Source organism: Theropithecus gelada, chromosome 7b, assembly GCF_003255815.1.
Source record: "Theropithecus gelada isolate Dixy chromosome 7b, Tgel_1.0, whole genome shotgun sequence".
NCBI lineage: Eukaryota > Metazoa > Chordata > Mammalia > Primates > Cercopithecidae > Theropithecus > Theropithecus gelada.
This window is the reverse complement of record NC_037675.1, coordinates 41,381,193-41,408,532: the sequence shown is the minus strand read 5'-3', so window position 1 is coordinate 41,408,532 and position 27,340 is coordinate 41,381,193.

Here is a 27,340-nt window from a genome sequence, read left to right as displayed (position 1 = left end):
GTGTTTTATAGAATGAAGAGTTCATGACATCCTATTATCATAGTAGAGAACTAAAAGGGTAACCAGAAATTAATTTTTACCTTTGACTTTAGATGATCATAAAATAAATAAACTAGATATCTTTTATACTGCACAGTCTTTTCTGAATAGCCCTTCTGAAAAGCAGTTTAAAGATTTTTATGTGATTTAGTAAATAGAGTTTTTTGTCTGAAAATGTTTTCATATGCTCATGCAACCACTGTTATAAAATATTTGTTCTGTTGGTAATAAAATTTTGCCCTCACCCCAGGTTTATAGCATAATTTTATTTCAAAAGCAATATTCGGTAATACTTCATTTAACAAGGGTTCTGGGAATAAAATTCATTTAAGGCAAAGTGACTTCTTCGCTTCCTATTAACTGAGGTTATTGAAAGAAAAAGCTTTTGATATGGTTAAAAATTTATGTTTTCTTCCTTTGAATTAATAGGCCCAGAGCAGAAAGAGTGACTTATTTTTTCAAAGAATAATATTTCTCAATAAGGAAAGCAAAAATGTTAATCATAAAATAATATTAATAGTGTGACAACAATTGTAATTACAGCATTGCTTGACCTTCCACAGTCTTCGCTAAATAAACAACCCAGAATGATATTTTTACGTGTTGTATCATGACACATCTCTTGTGGCATTCCATCTTCATCATTGCGGGTAGTCAAATTCAAGCCCTTCCTACCCTTCTCAAAGCCCTAACTTATCTGGCCCCTATCTACCACTTTGGTTTCATCTCCTACCATTCCCCTCCCCTTGGGTTTCTTATTGTTCCTCCAATGTGCCAAGCAGTCTCGCTTCCTTGAAAATCTGTGCATGCTATTCCCTCTCCCAGAATGTTTTTCTCCCAGATATCCTTAATGCTATCAAGTCTTCATTGAAATATCATCTAATTGAAGAGGATGAAATCAATCACCCCAACTTAATTAGTACCCACTTGTCATTCTGTATCACCTTACACTGTTATATTTTTTGTAACATTTATCACCATTGATTTATTTACTAAGTGCTTGCTATGTATGAGATGCTGTTCTAATCACTGAGAAAAGCAGACAAAAGTCCCTGCTCTCGTGAAGCTTACATTTTAATTTAATATCAGATAATATGTTTACTCTTTATTGCCCATCTTCTGCCATAACCCCCACTTGGAAACTAAGTTCCATGCCAGCAGTGACTTTATTTTGTCACTGAGGTATCCCCAGAACCTATATCAGTGCCTGGCAAACTGTAGTTCTTAAACATTTATTGAATAAATGAATGAATAAAATAAAAAAATGAAAGTCACCCCATACAAAATTTTCAATATAAAAACAATAAAATGCATTATCTCTTTCAAGTGATGCATGTGATGCTGATTACCTCATTTTGCAAATTAACATGAGACTATTTAGAAAGCTTACATGACATGCAAAGTCACATGCCTTGCACATTACATAGAGAGGACTTAATCCATTGACTTCTAAGTAAAACTTTAGTTTTTTTCCACAGTAGAACATTACTCCCCAGAGCCTTACTATCAAGTCTTGATTACCTGATTTAATGGAGAGAGTAGACCAGTAAGGATTTTATGACAATATGAATGCAGCAGGTACGCTTACTCCGTGCTAGCAGAGCCTTCACTGACCATGAAGGCTGAAAATACCATATGTTTCTATTCCTACTGCACTTCCAACTTGGAGTAGACAATATAAAAGAGGAAAAATCTACTTGAAGTTTCTGAAGTAAAACTATTTATCTTAATAAAAAGAGAAAGGTACATAAGAAAGACTGTCTTTATCACACCCTTTGTCCTTGTCACCCACCTCTCAATATGTTTCTTTGTCCCCTGCTTTCTTCTTTCTGTTTCTGAATGTGTTTAGAATGTGATGGTTGGAGTTGTTGTAGCTGTATTACAACCAGGAGGAAAGACTTCGCTGATGTACTAAGGATGGAAAATAAAAAAAGATAAGAGGAATATGGGCCCCAAATTATCATCTTGATCTCTGTGCTATGTCTGGGATTACCCACCTCTTTGATTCTTGTTATACAGATAAAAATAAACCTGTGTTGTGTAAGTCAGTATTGGTCACTTCCTCTCTTGCTTTGTAGCTACAAATGACCTAACTGATAGATTAAAAAGAAGAAAAAGAACAAGTGCTAAATTAGCCACTTTATGATATTATCGCCTCTTTCATTTGAAATTATTAAATAATTAATCTCTCTTTTTCTGATCCCTCTCTGTTATCCTCCCTAAGATGATTTACAGAGATATGGAAAAGATTCGTATGCTCTTAAGGTCTCAGAAAAGGATACAGTCCCATTAGTCACAGTCTTCTGGCTTCTTTTTGATCTGTGCTTCCAAGTGGCTAGCTAGGATTAGTTTCTGCTGAGAGAACAACTGCTCCTTCTGACCTTGGTGACATTGACATGAATTCTTCCTACTAACTGTTCACTTCTTTGATATTTGGGAATTGTTTACTCTTCACTAGATCAGCTCCAGGAGTCCCTATATATTGGCTTAGTCTCATTTCATCGATGGTAGTGCTTCAGATCCCCTGAGATTTGGCTGTGACTTCTACTCACACTCTATCCTGAATGAGTCCCCTGCACTGTTGATCACAGAGTCACATCTTGCTACACAGCACACAAAGGAACTATGATACTTTATGTGTCTCTCTGGAGCCACTGAAGTTCAGGGTAGTCTCAGAGAAGTTAAATGAAGGCATTCAGCCTGGATAATCACACCACAGGACAGAATTTTATTCAAATGTAGTTATCCTAGTCTGTCATAGTTCACTCAGTTGCCAAAGTCCAAAACAGATAGTTGGAGAAATAAAAGTGCCTTCTTTCTTCGACCTTTCCCTCTAACTGTGTTATGTACTCCTCCTTTCAGTAAGATCAGTCTTACACAGTAGAGGAGATTACTGCAAAACTTGTCACCCTCCCTTCACATCCATTCATTTAAAAATGTATGAGGGACAAAAGGGGCAGATTTTCTGCTTAATCTTTTTTCACCTAGACTTCCTTAACACATATCTTTCATACTTCTACTCCCTCTCTAGTGTTGTGATGAAAGAATTGAACTGAGGAGTCATTTATGGGGTGGGGGTAGTAAAAAGTTTAGCAATTTATCATTTTAAGACAGTATTTTCTTTACTCAAACAATTGAAATTGATAAAAGCTAACCTAATCAGAAAGAAGATGTATTGAAAAGATAGTGGATAGCTCAAACATCTAAATGGAATGTGTATTAGTTTGTTCCCAAACTGCTATAAAGAACTACACAAGACTGGGTAATTTATAAAGAAAAGAGGTTTAGTTGACTCACAGTTCTACAGACTCTACAGGAAGCAATGCTGGGAGGCCTCAGGAAACTTAAAATCATGGCAGAAGGTGAAGGGTAAGTAAATATGTTTTACCATGGCAGAGCAAGAGAGAGACAGAGTGAAGGGGGGTGTGCCACACACTTTTAAACCATCAGATCTCATGATAACCCACTATCACAAGAACTGCAAGGGAGAAATCCACCACCATGATGCAATCACCTCCCACCAGGCCCCCCCTTTAATTCGATATGAGATTTGTGCGGGGACACAAATTCAAACCATATTATTCTGCCTCTGGCCCCTCCCAAATCTCGTGTTCTCTTACATTGCAAAATACAATTATCTCTTCTCAACAGTCCCCCAATCCTAACTCATTTCAGCATTAATTCAAAAGTTTACAATTCAATGTCTCATCTGAGACAAGGTTAGTCCCTTCTGCCTATGAGCCTGTAAAATCAAAAACAAGTTAGTTACTTCCAAGATATAATGGGACTACAGACATTGGGTAAATGTTCCCATTTGAAATGGGAGAAATGGGCCAAAACAAAGCGGCTACAAGCCCCATAGAAGTCCAAACCCCAGCAGGGCAGTCATTAAATCTTAAAGCTAAAAAAAAAAAAAACCAAAACAAAACACACACACACCAAAACTCCTTTGACTGCATGTCTCACAGCCACAGCACACTCATGCAAAGGGTGGGCTCCCAAGGCCTTGGCAACTCCACCACTGTGGGACTGCAGGGTACAGCACCTGCAACTTTTCATGGGCTGGCATTGAGTGCCTGCTGCTTTTCTAGGCACATGGTTTAAACTGTTGGTGGATCTGCCATTCTGGGATCAGGAGGATAATAGCTGTCTTCTCACAGCTCCACTAGGCAGTGCCCCAGAACTCCCTTGCAGTTCTTGTGATAGTAAGTTATCATGAGATCTGATGGTTTAAAAGTGTGTGGCACACCCCCTTCACTCTGTCTCTCTCTTGCTCCGCCATGGTAAGACATGTTTACCAGAGACATGTTTACCACTGTGAGGCCAGTGGAGAAGGGAAATGTGGGTTAGAATTTAACATTTTAAGACATTATTTTCTTAAACAACTGAAATTTGTAAAAGCTAATCTAATCAGAAAGGGGATGTATTGAAAAGATCAAAAATCTAAATGGAGTGTGTATTAGTTTGTTCCCACACTGCTATAAAGAACTACCTGAGACTGGAAAAGAGGTTTAATTGACTCACAATTCCACATTTCTCTTCTCCACTGGCCTCATAGAGGTTCTGCATGAGGGCTCTGCTCCTGCAGCAGACTTCTGCCTGGACATCCAGGCCTTTCCATACATCCTCTGAAATCTACACGGAGGTTGCCAAACCTTAACTCTTGCCTTCTGCACACATGCAGGCCCAACACCACATGGAAGCTACCAAGGCTTGGGGCTTGCACCCTCTGAAGCAATGGCCTGAGCTTTGCCTTGTCCCCTTTTAGCTATGGCTAAAGCTGGAGCAGCTGGGATACAGGGTGCTATGTCCTGAGACTGCAAAGAGCAGTAGGTCCCTGAGCTCTGCCCAGAAAGCCATTTTTCTCTCCTAGGTCTCTAGGCCTGTGATGGGACGGGCTGCCACAAAGGCCTCTGAAACACCCTGGAGACATTTTGCCAATTGTCTTTGCTATTAACATTCAGCTCCTCTTTATTTATGCAAATTTCTCCAGCCTTGAATGCCCTTTCAGAAAATTGGATTTTCTTTTCTACTGCATGGTCAGGCTGCCAATTTTCCAAACTTTTGTGTTCTGATTCCCTTTTAAATATATGTTTTAATTTCAGACCATCTCTTTGTGAACACATATGACTGAACACTTTCAGAATAAGCTAAGTCACATCCTGAGTGCTTAGTTGCTTAGAAATTTCTTCTGCCAGATACCTTAAATCATTTCTCTCAAGTTCAAAGTTTCACAGATGCCTAGGGCAGGGGCAAAATGCCACCAGTCTCTTTGCTAAAGCATAGCAAGAGTGACTGTTACTCCAGTTCCCAATAAGTTCCTCATCTCCATCTGAGACGACCTCAGCCTGGACTTCATTGTCCATATCACCATCAGCATTTTGGTCAAAACCATTCAACAAATCTCTGGGAAATTCTATACTTTCTCACATCTTCCTGCCTTCTTCTGAGCCCTCTACACTATTCTAACCTCTGTCCATTACCCAGTTCCAAAGTTTCTTCCATATTTTCAAGTATCTTTATTGCAAAGCCCAACTCCCAGTACCATGTCTGTATTAGCTTGTTCTCACCCTGCTATAAAGTACTACATGAGACTGGGTAATTCATAAAGAAAAGAGGTTTAATTGACTCACAGTTCTGCAGGCTATACAGGCAACATGGCTGGGAGGCCTCAGGAAACCTATGATTATGGCGGAAGGGGAAGGAGAAGCAAACACATCTTACCATGGTGGAGCAGGAGAGAGAAAGAGTAAACGTGGAAGTGCCACATGCTTTTAAACCATCAGATCTCATGAGAATTCACTCACTATCACAATATCAATAAGGGAAAAATCCACCCCTATGATCCAATTACCTCCCACCAGGCCACTCTTCCAATATGACAAGAGATTTGAGCAAGGACACAAATCCAACCCATATCAGAAATCTTTATAACTTGTCAAAAAACAAACTGAGAATTATTTGGTGGACTAGGTATGGGAACCAAGGTAAGTCTCTTCAGGGCACCATCAATTAATGTAGATGAATAAGTTTCAACCTTCGTCAGTCTTTTCACTTTAGCTTTGCTCAAAGTTCAAATTCCCAGCAAATTAAGTCTGTTTGTTGCAGCTCGGGTCTCATGCCTATTCCTTAGCTGAAACAGCATGGGCAAACTCTCTCACTAGATGTAATGGGATAAAGGGTAATTTCCCACACAAAAATTCAGAGTGCTGTTTTTAGAAAGCTAAACAGATACCAGGCAGGAAAGCAACAGATGACTATTTTACCAGGAGAGATTTAAATGAGAGAGACTTCTCAGTTTCTTTCTTCCTTCAGACATTTTCCATTCTTAATAATCCTTAATATAATGTTGCTGTCATTACTTCTAGGGCAGAAGTTACAGTTTCATCTCAATGAATACACAGAAATAAGAATTGCTTTATCAGTAAAACATTTTATTTTCTTAATCATTTTAGTTGATGCTAAGGGACCCCAGAAACATTGGGGTCCAACAAAACAGCACAACAAACATATACAGGATGTAGATTCAGCTTTGGGAGCATCTCACCATCATCATTCTAAACTAAATGCATATTACTTATGTTCCTTGTAGGTAAAGAAACAGGAGCTTCCTGTCAAAGTTACATAACTAATAAAGAATTACAACATAGACTTGAATGAGCTTGGATCAGTTACTTGCAGTTTTTGGCTCACCCTCCCAATATGTAAAATTGGGACAATAATAGTGTTTCTCGAGACAATCTTGTTTGAACCAGGAAAGAACAAGCAAGATAATAGAAATAAAATGCTTTAGTGTGAAAACTATGTTCTTTGCCATCAATACTAAAAGGTTGTATTAAATCAATGCTAGATATATTAAAGCTTTAATCAAAAAATAATACACTGGGTATGGCTTATGTAAAATACTTTATAAAATGTTTCTTTTCACAGTAAAACAATTTTTAGATCAATATTTTATTCATAACTCTCTCTAGGTTAACTTCAACATAGTCAATTGAATCACTCAACTTCTTTCCAAAAGGGAGTAACATTTAATAAATTTGAGCGAAATATATTCTGAAAGGAAGAAAATTGAAAGCCAGAGACACAAAAATATAAGACATATTAAAGATATGTATCAATATACTAACAAGAGGAAAATAATCCTATTCCTGTTTTGCAGCAAGCTTCAGTAACATTTTATAATGTAGAACAAAGTAAGTTTTAATATTTTTTCTCTATTTTTGTAAAAATTTGTTTTATGTTATATACTTTAAAACTTCTTTAAAGGTTAACTGTATCATTTGTATCTCAAAATTCAATTTCCCATCTGAATTTCCTAAACAATCCAAACGGATTTTTCTTTTTCTTCATACAAGTGTTTGGCAGAAGAAATTCCTACAATATTATGAACAGAGTTCTTAAACTACATTCCAAGGCAAAATAGATCTCTCTGGGGTATGCGATGTTCTAGGACCTCAGAAATTTACACTTTCAAGAAGTTCCACCTTATAGTATCCATTTTTCAGTCTGTTCCTAATGCCAATATACAACACACAGGCAATTTATAATGCAGTAAACAGAAACTCAGATTGGCTTTTTTTGCTGAGCAGTTTAAACAAGGCCACTAAAACAATGACACCCTGAAAATAACCTCTTTCATCTTGTGTATAAGCAATCGATATTAAGACACTAGAATTACTATAACACCAGGAAAAGTAGTTTGAAAATATCTTGCTTTACAAACAACTGTCTGGGCTAAAATTTATGGAAAATAATCTAGAGTATGAAGAATGTATTATAGAAAAAATGAAAAATATAAAATATACACATGAATACATTCCTATATGAGAAAAATGCAAATTAATTCCTGAAACAATGATTGTGATTTCATATGTCAAAAATTACTTGAACAAACAAATAATTAAGTAAATTCTTTGGCCAAATTAAACAAACTGAATTTCTTTTTCCATTAATTTACTATGTAAAAATTATTTTTAATGAATCTATTGGTTACATTTATGTGTGATATAAAAACCATCAATCTGTCAACAAATCTTATTTTTATTTTTTCTAAAATAAACATGAGACTGACCTTATTAATGTTGTGATACAACTTCATTTCAGTTTGGAAGGATGAAACATATTGCTGGCTATTTAAATATTTTCTAAAAATGTAATGTGTGTTGTTTGACCCGCAAGACAGCAAACTCAGCCAGTAAAAAGGAATCATAGCTTTATACACAATCATATTTCAAAACAACGATATCAGGATAAGATTTTAAAATCTTCTAAATTAAAATTATAGCAGTATCCTACAATATACTTGTATATCTCTGAGTGTGAGGTGAAAGGGTAGATAGTAATGAACATTTAGTCTCAAAGAATGGAGAAGCTGATTTCCAGGGAGTAAAAACGTCATCACTCCTTACCTTAGCAGCAATGTTTGTAAGTTTTTGGACATAGATGCTTTTATTAAACTAAATGTTATAACCTAGTAGCAATTTTTAATTTATGATCAATAAAATATAATAATAAAAATGTCAGAAGCTCTCATTTATTGAATATCAATTCTTTGCCAAGAATTGTTTTAGTCACTAGTTACATGAATACAGTATTACAAGACTGTAACTTAGATAATTCTCATATTACTGATAGGATCTTGAAGCTTAGAGAAACTAACATAATTTCTCCACTGTGGTAACCTACATTGTCCTAAAGACTAATTAGCATAGATAAGTACAGTAAATAAATGACTCTTTTATTTCTTTGATAATAGAAATATCAACTAGTTCTTATCCAATTTTACTTAGCTACCTATACCTCCAGTCCAGTCAATGACCTTAGCTTTTTCCAAGACAGTTATTTTTAAGTAATTTAGAGGAAAAAGTACAATGACATATTATTTATCATGTCTTTTATAGAGCAAGAAAATTTACGAGCCATAGCATGAAAATGGAGGATAGTACAAAGGCCAATTTTATTTTCTTCTGTGGTTATTTTTTCAAACTCTGAATTTACCAGTTTCATTTAATTTATTTCAAATTTACATAATACTGTAAGTTTAATATAGCATTTTAGTATGAGAACTAGAAAAATCTCCCACTGACAGATTTGAGAGAATTCGGAATTATCTATTTCACTCCTACATGACAACAATTATAAACACAGAGCGTACTTTGTACTTATAGAGTTCTTCAAAATGTTTAATATGTTTTTGCAACCATTCTATATTTCTTTAAATGCTTCTTGGAGAATGAGAAAGCACATAGAACTTCATTTTACAAAAGAAAGTAAAGATAGTTATTATTGTAAGTTAACAACGTAATGAAAATTCACATCTTGGTGTTGATCTTGTTTTTTCCTTTTCTAAAATGACATCTGCAATTCATGCTTTTACTTGTCTTATCAAGAGCCACTGAAAAAATGCTCATCAAACATTGTTGAATTAAAAATAACATAATATTTAATAATATGTTTAATTGGGATGATTTATGTAATTCATAATTAATTTTACTTACTATGTAAACATCTTCAGACATATCATATAATCACATGTTATCAGTGACTTTTCAATCACTAATTCTGGAAACTTCCAGAATTTTGAAATTCGCTTAGCTTTTAAATCATTTGAACACATTTTTCTACTAAAACTGTAATCTCTTGTGTTCTATGATGCTGTTTCCCTTGTATTTTTTGAACTGCCTCTTTTTTGTCTCTATAGAAAGGTGTTTTTGTTTTTTCTGGTCTCCTACTGTATAATTTAAAAAATTGATTCAATGAACATTTTCCCCTTTATTCCAGCTTTATAAATTCTTACAGATTACTCTAACACCTTCATGAAGATGACTCCAAATCTTTCTCTAGCAATGGTGGTTTCTGTATTTTACTTTTTAAAATACTTCATTGTTTTGTTTTCAATGATTACTTTCCTCTATGGTTTCTATCTTTAGATTTATATCACAAAAAGCTGTGTTAAATGGAAGGTTTAGTAAATGATGACAGGTGCATTCTTCTACAGTTTTTTGTTGTTGTTGTTTCTTTTAACATATGTTGCATCTCAAATATATTTTTATGACATAGAAAAATATATGTCATAAAAATGATCATATTCAGGATGAGTTTTTAAAACCTTCTAACTTAAAATGATAGCAGCCTCTTCTATACATTTATAAACTGCCGAATGTGATGTGAAAGGGCAGATAGTAATAAATAGAATCAGGTTCCCAAGAGTACAAAAGAAAACCATATTCTCCATTAGAACGTTATTTGGAATTTGCATAAGCTGGCACAATTTGGGACTGGGCATAGTGGCTCATGTCTGCAATCTCAGCACTTTGGGAGACTGAGGTAGGAGGATCACTTTGAGATACAGCGAGACACCCATTTCTTGAAACAAACAAAATAATGTTTTGGTTAGTTAACTCTTCAATGAAATATGTCCATTTCTAAGTTATAATCTTACTGAACGTTTACTTGGGATAATAATATTACAGTTCATTTGCTGGATTTATCCAGAAGATAATCATATTATTAGACCTTTACACAAATAAGGAGGATTTTACTGTAACTTTTCAAATATTATTTTAATTTTAAAAATATTTATTTCATTATTGCATTAGATAGGACGATAGCAACATTAGTAAGTAAAAATGATGATATCAAGCACCTCAGGTTATTCCAGAACAAGTTGACTGTCACGTTTTACCATGAATTGTGATGGTAACTGCTAATTATTATTTGTTATGATATGGAAACATGGCTAAATTTTCTAATTTTAGAATACTAAAAGTTTTATTTGGTGACTTCATTGTTTTGAATCATAAATATATGGCCCACTAGAATTATAAAGTTTCCACAATTCCCTATACTTTGAAAAACCTAGATTATTTTAGGGATTTTTAAAAATAATGATGAGAATTGCCTTTAAAGCTATCTGGACTGGCAACATTAGGTTAACTCTTTAAAAATATATGTGATTTATTTTATTTTATTTTCAGCTTCTTATTTAATTTTTTTGTTAATTAGCATTTTCTTCAGGATAGGAGAGAGGAAACTTTGCATTTTAATAAAATGTAGTATCAGCAGAAACAAATCTTAGGATAACCATAATATTGGAATTATCACAAAAAGTCTTGAAATTTCCAATTAAAGATATATTCAAGGACTCTAAGAAGGACTCTAAGAAGACAGTGATAAATTAATGATGCATATTCTAATTGTGCCTAGATCAACTACTCAAAAATGAATGCAAATACATGTAGTTTAAAAGCTTGTACAGGAATTAAAATAAAATAATCAGTTCAAACAAGAAGGAAAAACACACAGGAAAATTATGAACAACAAAAAGGATGTGACAAATAGAAAGCAATTACTGTAGTAACACAATAAACATGAATGCAAACATGACTGAGAACCAACTAAAATCTTCTACTCAAAGACCTTGATTCTTAGCAAGATCCAACTATACCCTGTATGTAAGAGATGGACATTAAAGATGTCTAATGCTTGAAAGTAAAAAGATTTTAAAAAATACATACAGGGAGGAAGGATCAAAAGCTGCCATGGCTTTATTAATATCAACTAATATAGACTTTGAGAAAAGGAATATTACCAGATTTAAAGTGAGACTTTCTACAATTGAAAAAAGGGCCAACTTACAAGGAAGACATAACAGTTATAAATGTGTCTGTGTCTATGTACTGAGCTTTGAAACATATGGAATAAAATTAAGCAAAATGGGAAATCCAAAGTGATGTTTGAATATTTTAATCTGTCTCTCTTAATAATTCATAGACTATTTGGGAAATAAATTAAGTAACAATATAGAAAATGTTAGCAACATTATTAACCAACTAGATCTAATTGTTATTTGCAACAATTATCTACAACAGAACAGTTGTAAATATAATTAAACATTTATAGAAAAGCAACTTCTAGTTTCTGCTCTTTTAATAACCAAAGTAGTCACGGATAGCTTTTAATCAAATTGCAGTATCTGCATGTAAATATTATTTTTAATGAATAAATTATTGTTCATCTTCTATATTTTAGGAATTATTTTTTATGAAGGCAGTATTACTCAATGATGTTCCAATCTCTTACTAAGTTGAAGTGCAGTCATGATACTTGTAGTAATTGGTTTAGATTTCTCATTGTAACATATAAAGTACATTTATAGCTATTTGGTAGATATGGCTGGTTACTGTCAGTCTGTTCCTCCACATCAGATTCATTTGCAACCCTTGTTTTTTCCACTCTGTGTCTAAAGATAATGAGCATTACCTTTAAAATTTTCTGGGATGACAGTTTTGGGTCAATTATTAGAATATACAATTTTCTTATTTTCTCTGCAGTTTTTATTTGTTAATTTGCATTTTCAAAGGAAAAAAATCCTTGCATAATAAGAAAGGCAATAAAGAAAATCAATCTTAGGATAATTTGGATGTTAGAATTAACAGAAAAAAGGACAAGTAAGAACTCCTCTGAAGATGGCCTCTTGATGCACTGGCTACTGAGGTCATGGGAGGAGATCAATGGAAAGGAGCAGAAAAATGTTTAAGTATGTTTTTCCCATGCCTCCTTATTCTGAGTCCCTCTATTACCACAGAACAGCCTCACTGGGACTGCCTCTCCTTCTTGGATCCAGGTCCCGAGACTCCTATAATATCTTTTCCTCGGGACTAGGAGTTCCATTGACTTCCTACTGCTGTTGCTGGTCTCTGGGTATCACAGCTCAACATTTGCCCCCACTATAGTGTGTATTTTCTTCATGAAAGCTATAATAGTTCTAAAAAGTATTTTGTATTATATTCTGTGTCCTCTTCAACCATGGCATAGCTCCCCAATTCTTTTGAAACAAAATGCCGACCTTTATGAAGCCTTAAAGACCTTTTTTGATTTGTGCCCCCACTCCACCCCACTACTATTACCCTAGACTTCTCTCTTACTTTACTCTGACCAGATACTCCATCCCTTTCTCAAACCCATCAGCCACAATCCCTCATAAGTATCTTTGCAATGGTGGTACCCCTCTTTGTTCCATATGGTGAATTCCTTCACCCCTTTATGTATTTGCTCAAATGCCTGTTTCTTAATGAGATCTGACCTGAACATACAAGTTGCAGTTGAGATCTGTCCTCCTCCATGCCCAGCACTAAATTCTTCTTTCCTTCTTTGATTCTTTCCATAGCATTTATCATCACTCAACATACTACATATGGTTCTTATTTTCAATGCTTATTATTATCTATGTTCCCCCCAAAATGAGAACTCTACATGAAAAAATATTTTATGCTTTTATCACTGATGAGTCCCAAGATCCTGCCTGGTGCTCTAAAAATATTTGTTGAATATTTTTGCCTTTCAATTACTCTCATTCACCATACTTCTACCATCACAAAGACATTAAACTTCCACTAGTTAGCTCCCACTTTTTAAGCTCTTTCTCCTGAAACATTTTGACGAAGAATATCTTGGCGGTACATCATCTAAACTCTTGGATGACGTATGTATCTCACTAAAGATTAAAGCCTTTTCTGTGTCTAAAATTATCAATCCTTATAATGACATTAAGATCTCCAGTCATTGCCTCACTACATTTATTTATCAAATTTAAAAGTTATAAAAAAGTCTATTGTCAGTCTACTTTTCAAAATAAAATTTGTATGCGTTGGTCTAGATTCTTAAAGGACACACACACCCACACACACCCACACACACACAGACACACACTTATATACACATTCATATTCTTATGAACCACACAGTATAAGTTTTGTGTGACATTTGTTGAGAAATTTCAAGCTGAAGTTGCGCTTCTCTCTTAAGCTCAGAGAAATTATTTTCTGCTTGAATCTTTTATCGCTAATTTCCATTTATCTTATTTTTCTTCTTCCACTACATTTCTTAAATCAGCAAATATGAGACTACTGTAAAAAAATAGTTTTCTATAATAAGGTACATATTTTAATATAATGATTAAGAATGTGGCTCTGCAGTCAGACTAAAATACTTGAAACCTAGCCCCACCATATTCTAGCAATGAGGACTTTAAGCAAGTACGTCATGCTCCCTGCTTACTTTTCTTATTTGTAAAGTGTTAATAACTTAAAAACAAAACCTACTTATAGGGTTATTATTAAATATAAGATGGTAGAAATGGTGCCTGATATATTCAATAAACATTATTACTATATTTGGCAGAGAAAAAAAATGGAAAATATAGTGTTCAAGAACAAAGATTATAGATTTGATGTAAATATATCTAACAGAAAATTTAAAATTTAAAGCATATTTTCGGAAGCAATTGTTTTGAGTTTAATCAAACGAATAAAGGGTGCCCATAGATCCAGGATTATGAGACTGACAGTTAAAAGAAAGAAATGGCAATAAACTATAAAAGTGCCATGGGTAAGTCCCATGAAATCTAAGAACACTCTGCTGAATGTATTCAACTCTTGTTCAGTCCTACTAAAGAATGTAAGTCTCAAGGCATGCTGGGCCATGCTACAGGCTGGTTCTTAGCTTGAGGCTTCGCCCAGAGTTTGCAAGTATCTGCCTTAACTTAGCTTAACTCGATGAATCACAGAGGTGAAAGAAGAACCAAATGTCATCAACATAGTTCTCTGATTTCTTTGAATATGGTGTGTTCTTTTTCCATACGTCTATATGGTTTTAATTGGGTGCTATATATGGTATTTCCTCTGGTTTCCTCTTCCACATTACTATCATTTTTACCTATTATTCATGTTTCAGATCTCGTTTTAAATATCACTTGCTCTGATAAACTTTCTGACCTTATTATGAGTACTTTCAAATAATCGTTATTCACTCCCTTAGCAACCTGTACTTCCTTGATCAGATAATTTATCATGCTTTACTGTAATTACTTAATTTTCTGTCTCATTTGCTTGACTCTCATCTCTTGCAAAAAATGAACAGTGTCTACTATGTTTAGTATTATGTTCCAAATAATTAGGATACTGCTTTACATAAAATTATAATAGATGCTCACTTAATATGTAAAAATATTAAATATATATCTAAGATCTGCTGTCTTATATGTTTTGATCTACGAGTCATCGATTTCATAACCATGTCTTCTATTTCAAAAAATTTGTCTTTTTAATGCCCTATCTTATATTTACTCCTTCCATTGTGCTTTTTAAACAAAAAGTAGTCAATCATGTTTTCATTTTACAATAATTTGTATACATTTTTATGACTGCTTTTAATCTATTTAATCCCATTAAATATCCTTTCCAATTTTATTAAAGACATAAGTTGAAATTTTTAAGTTTTCATATTTCTTACAGGAACATTGTTTCAAACAGCCATGATTTTGTCTAATACAGAGATTTTTCCCTTTCTTTGTGTCTCATGCTAATTTTTTATGTTATGTGAATTATATTCATATGGTATTCATAAGATCTTACATGGCCTTTCACTAGAAATCCACATTAACCTGAGTCCTGACTTGGCTCTCACACAATATCCCAAGAGGACTCAAACAGAGGAATACACAGAAAGAAGTAAAGGAATCAAAATAGCATGTTAATTATAACTTGACTTTTGGTCCCAAACCATTATGCAATACACTAATGATGTGAACAATCTGACAGGGAACATATGGAACACTCTTTTGCCTCATTTACTACTGAATGTACTCAAAGACCAAGCAAAGAAATGACCTATTTCCCCTAAGTCATGCAAATATCAAAAACTAAAACTATGTTGAGATGTGCCGCACATAATAAAATATATCTGGAGAGGCAGGGTAGAAAATAGTATTTATCCCTGATGTCTAGAACCTCCTACCCAGACATTCCTAAATTGTAGCTTTTGGCAAAGCTGTTATGTGAGAACAAGATGGGAAAGGAGGAGGCAGCAAAGGTACACAGAGAGGAGGAGGATAAGAAGGAGAAAATGAACAAAGAATGAGGTTCTTGGAGAAAGCTAAGATGGCTGAGTAGATGCAGCCAGGAAGACCTTCTCCCACCAAGAGAAAACAGACCAACAAGTAAACAGGCAAACTCCAAATAGTTATTCAGAAAGAAAACATTTACAGAGGACAGAGGAAGGCAACAGACCCCAGGCTAAAAGGGGAGGAAGCTAAGAAACCTGCAAGGGGTTGCTGAGCATCAGGACTTTTTCTGGCTCCAAGAGCCACCTAGGGAAAGGGTGAGTGAAATCGGCATTGGGTGACCCACTTTCACCATGGACCTCTGGGATCCTAGCTGGAGGAGACCCTGTCACCCCCATTTGAGTTGGCAGGGAAAACTACTCAGAGATTCAGCAGAGACCAAAATCTAGCCTGCATGAAGCCCAGAAGGTTTTGTGTAGGAATGGCTGCACTGGAGCATGGCCATGGACATCCATCTCCCAAGGATTGGTATACTCCTCTAGGCAGCTTTCACATTAGTTAGCTAGTGGACACGGACAGAGCAAGGCTCTCTTGCCCATGGGACAGGAACAGTCTGATCTGTGCACCACTCTGTCTGCCAGCTTTTCTCAGGGTCCCTGCTTGGCCACACCTACTTGTAGTTTTACCTCAGCTTGCCAGCAGCCACTACCATAGCTCTTTCACTAGCAGACACTTCCTACCTGTCAGCGCACTTTTGCAGATGGACCCCACCAGTGGACACCTGCCCACAGTCTTTCTCCACTGCCCCACTGGAGTACACATGTGTGGAGGCCCACCACTACCCCACCAGAGCCCTTTTTAGGGCAGCCACCATCAAAGTGTGGTTGCCGGTATACTGGGAATGACTCAGACTCTCCAGAGCAACAAGTGCTTAATCAGGAGGAGGAAGAGAACAACGCCACAGGCCTGGTCTCACCTCCACAGGGTTAGGGCACACAGCCCAGAAGTACTAAGTTGAGACTTGGTTTCCTGAAACCATCAAGAAACAAAGTCAATTGACTAAACCCATTTTATACCACAGTCAAATCCTCAAGGGCAACAAAAAACATGAAAGCAAAAAGCCATAGCCAAAAGACAGCAACTTCAGAGATTAAAAGAATATCAGCACACAGAGATGAGAAAGACCCAGTGCAAGAACTTTGGCAACTCTAAAAGTCAGAGTGTCTTCTTACCTCAAAACAATCATACTAGCTACCCAGCAAAGGTTATTAACTATACTGAAATGGCTGAAATGACAGACATAGAATTCAGAATCTAGATAGCAAGGAAGCTCATAGAGATATAGTAGAAGTCAAACTCAATCCAAGGAACACAGTAAAACAGACCAAGAGTTGAAAGATGACATAGCCATTTTTTAAAAGAACCAAACTAAACTTCTGGAAATACAAAAATTTGCTACAGGAATTTCAGAATGCAACTGGAAGCATTAATAACACAGTAGACTAAGCTGAAGAAAGTATCTCAGAGCTTGAATACTGCTCCTTAGAATCAATGCAGGCAGACAAAAATATAAGAGGATTTTTAAAAATAAACAAAACCTCTGAGAAATATGAGCTTATGTAAAGAGGACAAACTTGTGACTTACTGGCATTCCTGAAACAGAGAGAGAGCAAGCAACTTGGAAAACATATTTGAGGATATTTCCCATGAAAAATTCCCAATCATGGCTAGACAGGTCAACATGTAAATTCAAGAAATGCAGAATATATCCCTGAAAGATACTATATTCCCAAGACACATAGTCATAAGATTCGCCAAAGTCAACATAAAAGAAAAAATCGTAATGCTAACTATAGAGAAAGGTAAGGTCATATACAAAGGGAATCCCATCAAGTTAATAGCAAGTCTTTTAGCAAAAGCCCTACGACCCAGAACAGACTCAGGGCCTGTATTCAGTATCCTTAAAGAAAAGAAATTCCAACCAAAAATTTCATATCCCACCAACCTAAGCTTCATAAGTAAAGAAGAAATAAATTTCTTTTTTAGACAAGCAAATGCTAAGGAAATTTGTTACCTCTAGACCTGCCCCACAAGAGGTCCTTAAGGGAGTGTTAAATATGGAAACAAAAGATTGTTACCAACCATCACAAAAACACATTTAAGTATATAGCTCACAGACACCATCAAGCAACTATACAATTAAGTTTACACAACAACCAGCTCACAACATAACAGGATCCAATCCTCACATATCAATATTAACCTTGAATGTAAATGGGTTAAATGCCCTATTTAAAAGACCCAGAGTGGTAAGTTGGATAAAGAAGAAAAACCCAGCTGAATGCTATCTTCAAGAGACCCAACTCACATGTAAAGAAATTCACAGGCTCGAAGTAAAGTAATGGAGATTTATTAAGAAATGGAAAACAAACGAGAGCAAGATTGCCATTCTTATTTCAGACAAAACAGACTTTAAACCAACAATGATCAAAAAGGACAAAGAAGGGCATTACATAATGAATAATGGTCCAATTCAACAAGAAGACTTAATTATCCTAAATATATGTGCACCCAACATCGGAGTACCCAGATTCATAAAATACATTGTTAGAGACCTACAAAGAGATTTAGATAACCACACAATGATATGAGAGGGGGGCAAGGAAGTGCTAAGTAGAGAAGGGCTGGGTCCCTGGCAAGCGCTCAACCCTCAGGTCTGTGCCCATGGACCTAAATGAAAACAGGCATTTCTTTCTTCGTGCCCAAAAAGTTGCCTTTGGTCCACCACATCCCCCATCCTGTGTTCATAAAACCCAAGACTGTAGCAGGCACACACACAAGTGACTGGAAGCTGAGAGGAGCAGAAGAACACACCAGCAGACATCAGGAGACCAGCAATGGTGGAACAATGTGGACACCAAGGGGAATTTAGCTGTGGGCAGTCAGAGGAGAGTCTGATCACTAGGCAGCCCAAATTTAGAGGAAGACCACCCTCCCACTCCATCCCCCTTCTGATTCCCTATCCATCTCACTGAGAGCTACCTCAACCACTCAATAAAACCTTGCACTCTTCTCCAAGCCCATGTGTGATACGATTTTTTTAGTGCACGGGGGTAAGAACCTGGGACACAAAGCTCTCTGTCTTTTCATTAAGGCAGAGGGTCTAACTGAGCTGATTAACACAAGTCGCCTGCAGACTGCAAAGCTGAAAGAGCACACTAACACATGCCCACTTAGGCCTCAGGAGCTGTAAACACTCACCCCAGATGCTATCGTGTGGTCAGAGCTCAAAAATGTTCCCCACAACCTCTGCACGCCCTAGAAGTTTAAGTAGTGAGGCACAGAAGAAGCAAGCCATACCCCTGTCACATGTTCTGTGAGGGGGATAAGGAAACTTCTCCTGTTTCAATAATAGTGGGGGCTTCAACAACCGACTTCCAGCATAAGATCATTGATGCAGAAAACTAACAAAGATACTCAGGACCTAAACGTGACACTTGACCAAATGAACCTGACATATACAGAATATTCCACCCAACAACAACAGAGTATACGTTCTTCACATCTGCACACTGCATACACTCTAATAAATGACACATTTGACCATAAGGCAATTCTTAATGAACCTCCCCCCAAAATAGCAAAATCATATCAACCTATTTTCAGACCACAACACAATAAAAACAAATCAATACCAGGAAGATCTCTCAAAACCATACAATTACATGGAAATTAAACAACTTTCTCCTAAGTGACTTTTGCATAAAGAAGGAAATTAAGGCAAAAATAAGAAAATCACTGAAATTAATGAAAAATAAAGGTATAATATACCAGAACCTCTGACACACAGCTTAAGTACTGATAAGAGGAAGTTTATTGTGCTAAAATCCTACATGAGGAAGTTAGAAAGATCTCAAACAACCTAACATTACACCTACAGGAACTAGAAAAACAAGAGCAAGGCAACCCCAAATCTAGTAGAAGTGAAATAACCAAAATCAGAGCTGAACTGAACAAAATTGAGATGGAAAAATTCATACAAATGATCCACAAAACCCAAACTTTGTTTTTTGAAAGAATAAATAAGATTGGTAGGCTACTACCTGATTAATAAAGAAGAAAAAAAAAAAAGAGAGAGAAGATTCAAATAAACACAATCAGAAATGACAAAGGGGACATTGCCACTGACCTCAGGAATACAAAAAAACTTCAGAGTCTATTATAAACACCTTTATGCATACAAACTAGAAAATATAGAAAAAATGGATAAATTTCTGGAAACATACAACCCCTGACGATTGAACTAGGAAGAAATTGGATTCATAAACAGACCAACAATAAGTTCCAAAATTAAATCAGTAATTAAAAGCCTACCAACCAGAAAAAACCCTGGTCCAGATGGATTCACTGCTGAATTCAACCACACAATAAAGAAGAACTGCTACCAATCATGCTAAAAGTATTCCAAAAACTTGAGGAGGAGGGACTCCTAACTCAGTCTATAAGGCCAGCATTATTCTGACGCCAAAACCTGGCAGAGACACAAGAAATGAAAAAAAAAAGAAAAGTTTAGGCCAATATCACTAATGATATATGCAAAATCCTCAACAAAATACTAGCAAATCTAATCTAGTAACACATTAAAAAGCTAATCCACCATGATCAAGTAGTCTTTATTCCTGACATGCAAAGTTGATCCAACATATGGAAATTAATAAATGTGATTCACCACATAAACAAAACTAAAAAGAAATGCCATGTGATCATCTCAATAGACACAGAAAAGGGTTTTGATAAAATTCAGCATTCCTTCATATTAAAAACCCTCCACAAACTAGGTGTCAAAGGAACTACCTCAAAATAATAAGAGCCATCTATGACAAAACCATAGACAAATGAATGGGCAATAATTGGAAGCATTCCCCTTGACAACCAGAATAAGACAAGAATGCCCACTCTCACTAATCCTATGCAGAAGTCCTGGAAGTCCTAGCCAGAACAATCAGGCAAGAGAAAGAAATAAAAGGCATTCAAATAGGAAGAGAGGAAGTCAAACTCTCTCTCTCCACAGACAATATGATTCTATATCTAGAAAACCTCACTGTCTGTACCCAAAGGCTCCTAGAACTAATAAACAACTTTAGTAAAGTTTCAGGATTCAAAATCAATGCCTCCTAAATCAGTAGCGTTTCTTTTTTTTTTTTTTTTTTTTTGAGATGGAGTCTCGCTGTGTCTCCCAGGCTGGAGTGCAGTGGCGTGATCTCGGCTCACTGTAAGCTCCGCCTCCCGGGTTCACGCCATTCTCCCGCCTCAGCCTCCCAAGTAGCTGGGACTACAGGCGCCCGCCACCACGCCCGGCTAGTTTTTTTTTTTTTTTTTTTTTTTTTTTGTATTTTTAGTAGAGACGGGGTTTCACCATGTTAGCCAGGATAGTCTCGATCTCCTGACCTCGTGATCCACCCGCCTCGGCCTCCCAAAGTGCTGGGATTACAGGCTTGAGCCACCGCGCCCGGCCCAGTAGCGTTTCTATACACCGATAACATCTAAGCTGAGAGCCAGATTAGGGACTCAATTCCATTCACAGTAGCCACAAAAAGAATAAATATCTAGGAATACACCCAACCAGGAAGATGAAAATTTTCTACAATGAGAATTACAAAACACTCCTGAAAGAAACCAGAGATGACACAAAAAAATGGAAAAGTATTCCATGCTCATGGATAGGAAGAAACAATATTGTTAAAATAGCCATATTGCCCAAAGCAATTTATAGATTCAATTCTATTTTTATCAAACGGGCAAAGACATTCTTTACAGAATCTGGAAAAACTTTTTAACCCTTTTCTCATTTAGAAAAAAAGTGTAGCTCGTTGCCAATGCTCATTTAATTTCACATAAACAAGCTCTTTGAGGTTGAAGCAAATCTAATTTTCAAGTTAAAATAAAATATGAAAACTGTCTTGGAGTTATTTCTAAACAGAACTAACAGCATAATCTGAATCATCAGAATCATCTACTTTGGAAAAATTGGATGCATCAAGTGAATCTTCGGCCAACAACTGTTTGAGAATGATGCTAACATCAAGCATAGGAATGCTACATTTTCTAGGGTTTGACATTTTCAGTGATCAAGAATTACTATATTTTGTAAATGAAAATACCACTACTAAAAACAGAATGCTATAAGTAGAATGATGTCTTTTGTTTCCAAAGTCTATATACTAGAGTAATGCAAAAATAATTTTAAAAATGAGATGTTTTGTGGCAAAATTATCTGGGATAAATGTTTCAGCTACTAGCACTGGCAGCAAATATTCTTGGGGCAAATGGGAAAAGAGTTAAAATTCACATGAAACCAAAAAAAGAGCCTAAATAGTCTTTTAAATGCGATCCTAAGTAAAAAGAACAAACGTGGAGGCATCATGCTACCCGACTTCAAACTATGCTACAGGGCTCCAGTGACCAAAACAGCATGGTACTGGTACAAAAAGAGAAGCATAGACCAGTGAAATGGAATGGAGATCCTAGAAATAAAGCAGCACACCTACGACTATCTGATTTTAAACAAGACTGACAAAAACAAGCAATGGAGAAATGACTCCCTATTCAATAAATGGTGCTAGAATAACTAGCTGACTCTGTGCAGAAGATTAAAACTAGACCCCTTCATGTTATTGTATACAAAAATAAACTCAGGAAGGATTGAAAACTTAAATTTAAGATCTCAAACTATAAAAATCCTAGAAGAAAACCTAGGGAAAACCATTCTAGACATAGGCCTTGGCAAAGATCTCATGATGAAGTCTCTAAAAGCAATTGCAACAAAAATAAAAGTAGACAAGTGGACCTACTTAAACTAAAGATCTTCTGCACAGTGAAAGAAACTATTAACAGAATAAACAGACAACCCACAGAATGGGAAAAAGCATTTGCAAACTATGCATCCAACAAAGGCCTAATATCCAGAATCTATAAGGAACTTACATGAATCAATAAGCAAGAAACAAGCAATAAAATGTGGGTAAAGAACACGAACAGACACTTTTCAAAAAAAGATATACATTCAGCCAACAAGCATATGAAAAAATGCTCAACATAACTAATTATTACAGGATAGCAATCCAAAACCATAATGAGAAACTATCTCACACCATTCAGAATGGCTATTATGAAAAAGTCAGAAAATAGCAGATGTTGGCAAGATTGCAGATAAAAGGGAACTCTTATAGACTGCTGGTGGGAATTTAAATTAGTTTGGCCACTGTGGAAAGCAGTTTGGAGATTTCTCAGAGAACTTAAAACAGGTCTACCCTTCAACCTAGTAACTCCATTACTGTGTATATACTCAAAGGGGTATAAATTGATTTATCAAAAAGACACAGGCAATTGTATGTTCACCACAGTACTATTTACAATAGTGAAGACATAGAATCAACCTAGATGCCAGTCAGTGTTGGACTGAATGAAGAAAACCTATATACGCACCATGGAATGTTATGCAGTCATATAAAAGCAGAGCCTGAAGGACCACAAGAAAAATGTTCAGGGGGTGAAAATAACAGTGGGGAAATTGCTATAGGATAATAAGAAAAAGATGACTAATGTTATATACTGGTGGGAAGGTTAGTACAATTGTTGTTTGTGGTAACATTAAAAAAATAATATGTACTTAATAAATTTAAAGTTCTAGTGAAATACATTTTCACTACTTGATTTGTTTTAGCTTCATATGATAATTTTTAAAGAGAGTTAAAGAAGGGACTATTCTGATTTTGAGCAGAATTTTGAGAAAATATGAAATAGAAGCTTCTCATCCCCAGTGAATCCAAACAGCAAAAAGTTCTCAAAATAAGAGATGAACTCAGATCCATCAAATGTTGGGGGATGGCAGTACTATGTGGCCCCAGGTTAAAATTACCATCAAGGATATGGATTTTAGGTTATTTGTAGAGACTTCAAATATTTAAGGTGATGCCTAACATTGAACTAGAAAAAAATGTTTCTAAGAACCTTAAGGATATTGTCCCACACAGGATTATAGCCAGGTCAAGGTAGAAAGGAGGTTGGTTTGAGAAAAATGTAGATGTGTATTCTGCCTCATGGAATTACTTCTACTTTGGTATATAAGAAACCTACAGAGTTTTAAAAGGAATTATATCAACTTAGGCTGAATAGGACAGAGATGTTCATTATAAAAAGGGGTCTGTAGGCCTGCATGTTTTCACTGCAAACATGGGCTATTTCATATGGAAAAAGAGTAACTCATTGGACAAAGTCAAGATATCTTGAGCACTGCTGCTAGGCAGCAAGAGGTTCTAATCAAATAAGTGGTGACATGTGCCATGCTGGATTCCAGAACTGCTGTGGATTAGTGACAATCTAGGCAGCAAGAGGTTCTAATCAAATAAGTGGTGACATGTGCCATGCTGGATTCCAGAACTGCTGTGGATTAGTGACAATCAGCCTCCTCTTCCATGCTCCTTTTTGAACAGAAGGGTATACTGTAGATATCTTATGTGTAAAAAACATTAAGCATTGAGTCTATAAGGGTTAAATAGCATATCTTGTTTTACATAGTTCTTTAGATCAAGAGGAACTACTTGAAGAGCAGCACTCAACAAATCTGCACATTGACCTGGTTTAAATGCTAAGATCCTGCCCTTGTAGATTTGATGCCATAATGATGAGATTTTCATAAGGTCAAGGGAGAAGGTGAATATATTTTACTTAAGAGAGTGATGTAAATTGTCCTGGTAAGGGAGTATGCTATACCTTACTGCATTTTCCAAAAATAACCACAATAACATTTCCCATCCCACATGCTTTTCTACAATGTGGTCTTCCCACCCTACCAAAAAGGTAGAGTCTATTTCTCCATACCTTTGAATGTGGCCAAGACTCATAACTGTATTGGCTAATAGTATATGGCCAAAGAGATACTGTATCAGTTCTAAGAAATCTGAGTTTATCTGCAATTTTCTACTTCTTTTTGTTAAAATATTCTTCAGACATTCTCGTTTGGAACTCAGCTGCCTTGTGAGAAGTCCTAGCTACACAAAGAGGCCATGTGTTGGCCACATGGAGCATCTGACTTCCAGCCAATAGCCAGCATCAAATGCAAACCATCTGAGTGAGCCATCTTGGACATTTAGCCTAGTCAAGCAGTAGACTCAGCCCCAGTTAATTTCTGACTGCCACCATATGAAATACTCCAGAAGAGAACCACCTAGCTGAGTGCAGTCAACCAACAAAACTGTGACAGATGATAACTATTAATGTGTTTTAAGTTAGTAAGTTATGAGGTAGTTTGTCACACAAAATAAATAGAAGACTGAATTACAATAAGAAGAGAGAGATTGAGAATGGTGTTGAATTTTTAAGCCTTTTGATAGCTCTTCCAATTGGGAATAAAATTCAATGCTCTATGAGTTATAATATTGATCTTCAATAATTCTTTACTATGTGCCAGTCTATGTTCCAATTGCTTGTATGAATTATCCTATTTATTCTACAGAGCAACCCATAAGGTATTATCTTTATATTGTTTTTATTATTCCTCTTTTGCAGACAAGTGAGCTGAAGTCTAGTTAATTTAAAAATCATACCCAAAATTGAATGCCTCTTAACTAGCATCAGATCAAGGATCCATATTCAAGTTTGTCTGGTACCAAAGCCTAAGCTTTTTACTACTATGTAAAGTGATGTATGACTAGAAAGATCATCACGATTCTTCTCTAAGCAATAATCTTTTTTATACTTGGGAAAATAAGGCAAAACAGATTATTAAGTAACCCCTAGAAACAAACACTAAGTCTGGTGAGTTTTCTTCCTTTCATGTTCCTAAAGTCAAAGATTTGTGTTCGCCATATTGGAGGTGATGCCAAACTTCCGGTTAAGAAACCCAGGTTTTTGAAACAAAAAGGAAGCTAGGTGGGTGACAGGTAGTCCCAGCAGGTATCCTTTATTTAGACTCTCCTCTGTTTCTAGTGAGTCCCATTTACCAGGGCCAGCTTCTGTGATACAAATATAATGAGACTATGTTCAAACCTCTTTCCTGAAGTGGCTAAAATATGCATCAGCCCTGTTGTATCAAGAAAGAATCACATGGTGGAGGAGGTTAAACTTTCTGTCTTTATTATCACATGTACCTTTGGCCCACACACTAAATATCTACAGTGTGATTATCTATAGCTTCTCAGGTATTCAATTGTCATACAAGTAAAGGGCAATCAAGCTCAGTAGAGTGCAAATAGGTCAATACTGCGCTTCCCAATCCATGCTATCGTATCACACTATTTTCATATCTGTGGCCTCCAAATAGGTGTAACAGATCTTATTTTGTTTTCACAGTGTTAGTAAGGTGAGTTGTGGGTCATATTTATGTAGTTAACTTAGCAAAAGTCTTTGATATCTGTGGCTTATGGGCAGGATTCAATTATCTTCCAGACTTATACAAATTTATCCTCATTTATACTACTCTGCCTATTAAAACATTATTACATATAACACTTTGAACAAGGACTAGTACCAGTCCGTGGCCTGTTAGGAACCATACCACACAGCAGGAAGGGAGTGGAAGGTGAGCTAGCATTACCTCCTGAACTCCACCGCCTCTCAGATCAGCAGTGTCATTAGATTCCCATAAGAATGTAAACCCTATTGTGAACTGTGCATGTGGGGGATCTAGGTTGCACGCTCCTTATGAGAATCTAATGCCTGATTATCTGAGATGGAACAATTTCATCCCAAAACCATCCCCCCCACACCCAGTCTGTGGAAAAATTTTCTTCCATAAAACTAGTCCCTGATGCCAAAAATGTTAGGAATGATTGCTATATAAGGTACTACCTACCTATCAAACTTATGTTTGGAAAAAGAAGAGTGTATTATAGAAAAACAGCTGTTATTGCAGACAAAGTTATTGAGTTTAAAAATCTGCTAGTGAACCACAGATTTTTGAACTTTAGTGTGTTTGAGAGTCAATTTAACATCTGTAATACCAGCAAATTAACATGACAAATGCAAGACTGATAGGCAGCAATATCTGAAGGACAGGATATCCAAAACAAACAATAATTCCCATGTAAATCTGCTTTCTTTGCCCCCATTTTTGTATAAAGATAACCCCTGGTATCCAAGTTGGAAGTCAGTCTCTGACTCTTTTCTTTTCCCAGTTTCATTTTTATTTTAACCAGGTACCAAATATTATTAATTCTCTAACCTATCTGTCACAATGTTCCAGTTTTAAAATTTATATTTCCAACAAGTATTTTTCTGGTGCATAGACAACTGTAATTGCCTCTTTATTGTTCTCATGCCAGAATTGCTTTCAAAATAATGTTTTAAAATCTGAAGCCATGCTTCAATAAACTGACCATATCCAAGTTTCATCTCCAAATTCTAGTGAGAATATATATTCTCCATAATAAAGAATAGCTCACTTTTGTTTCAGTGGAG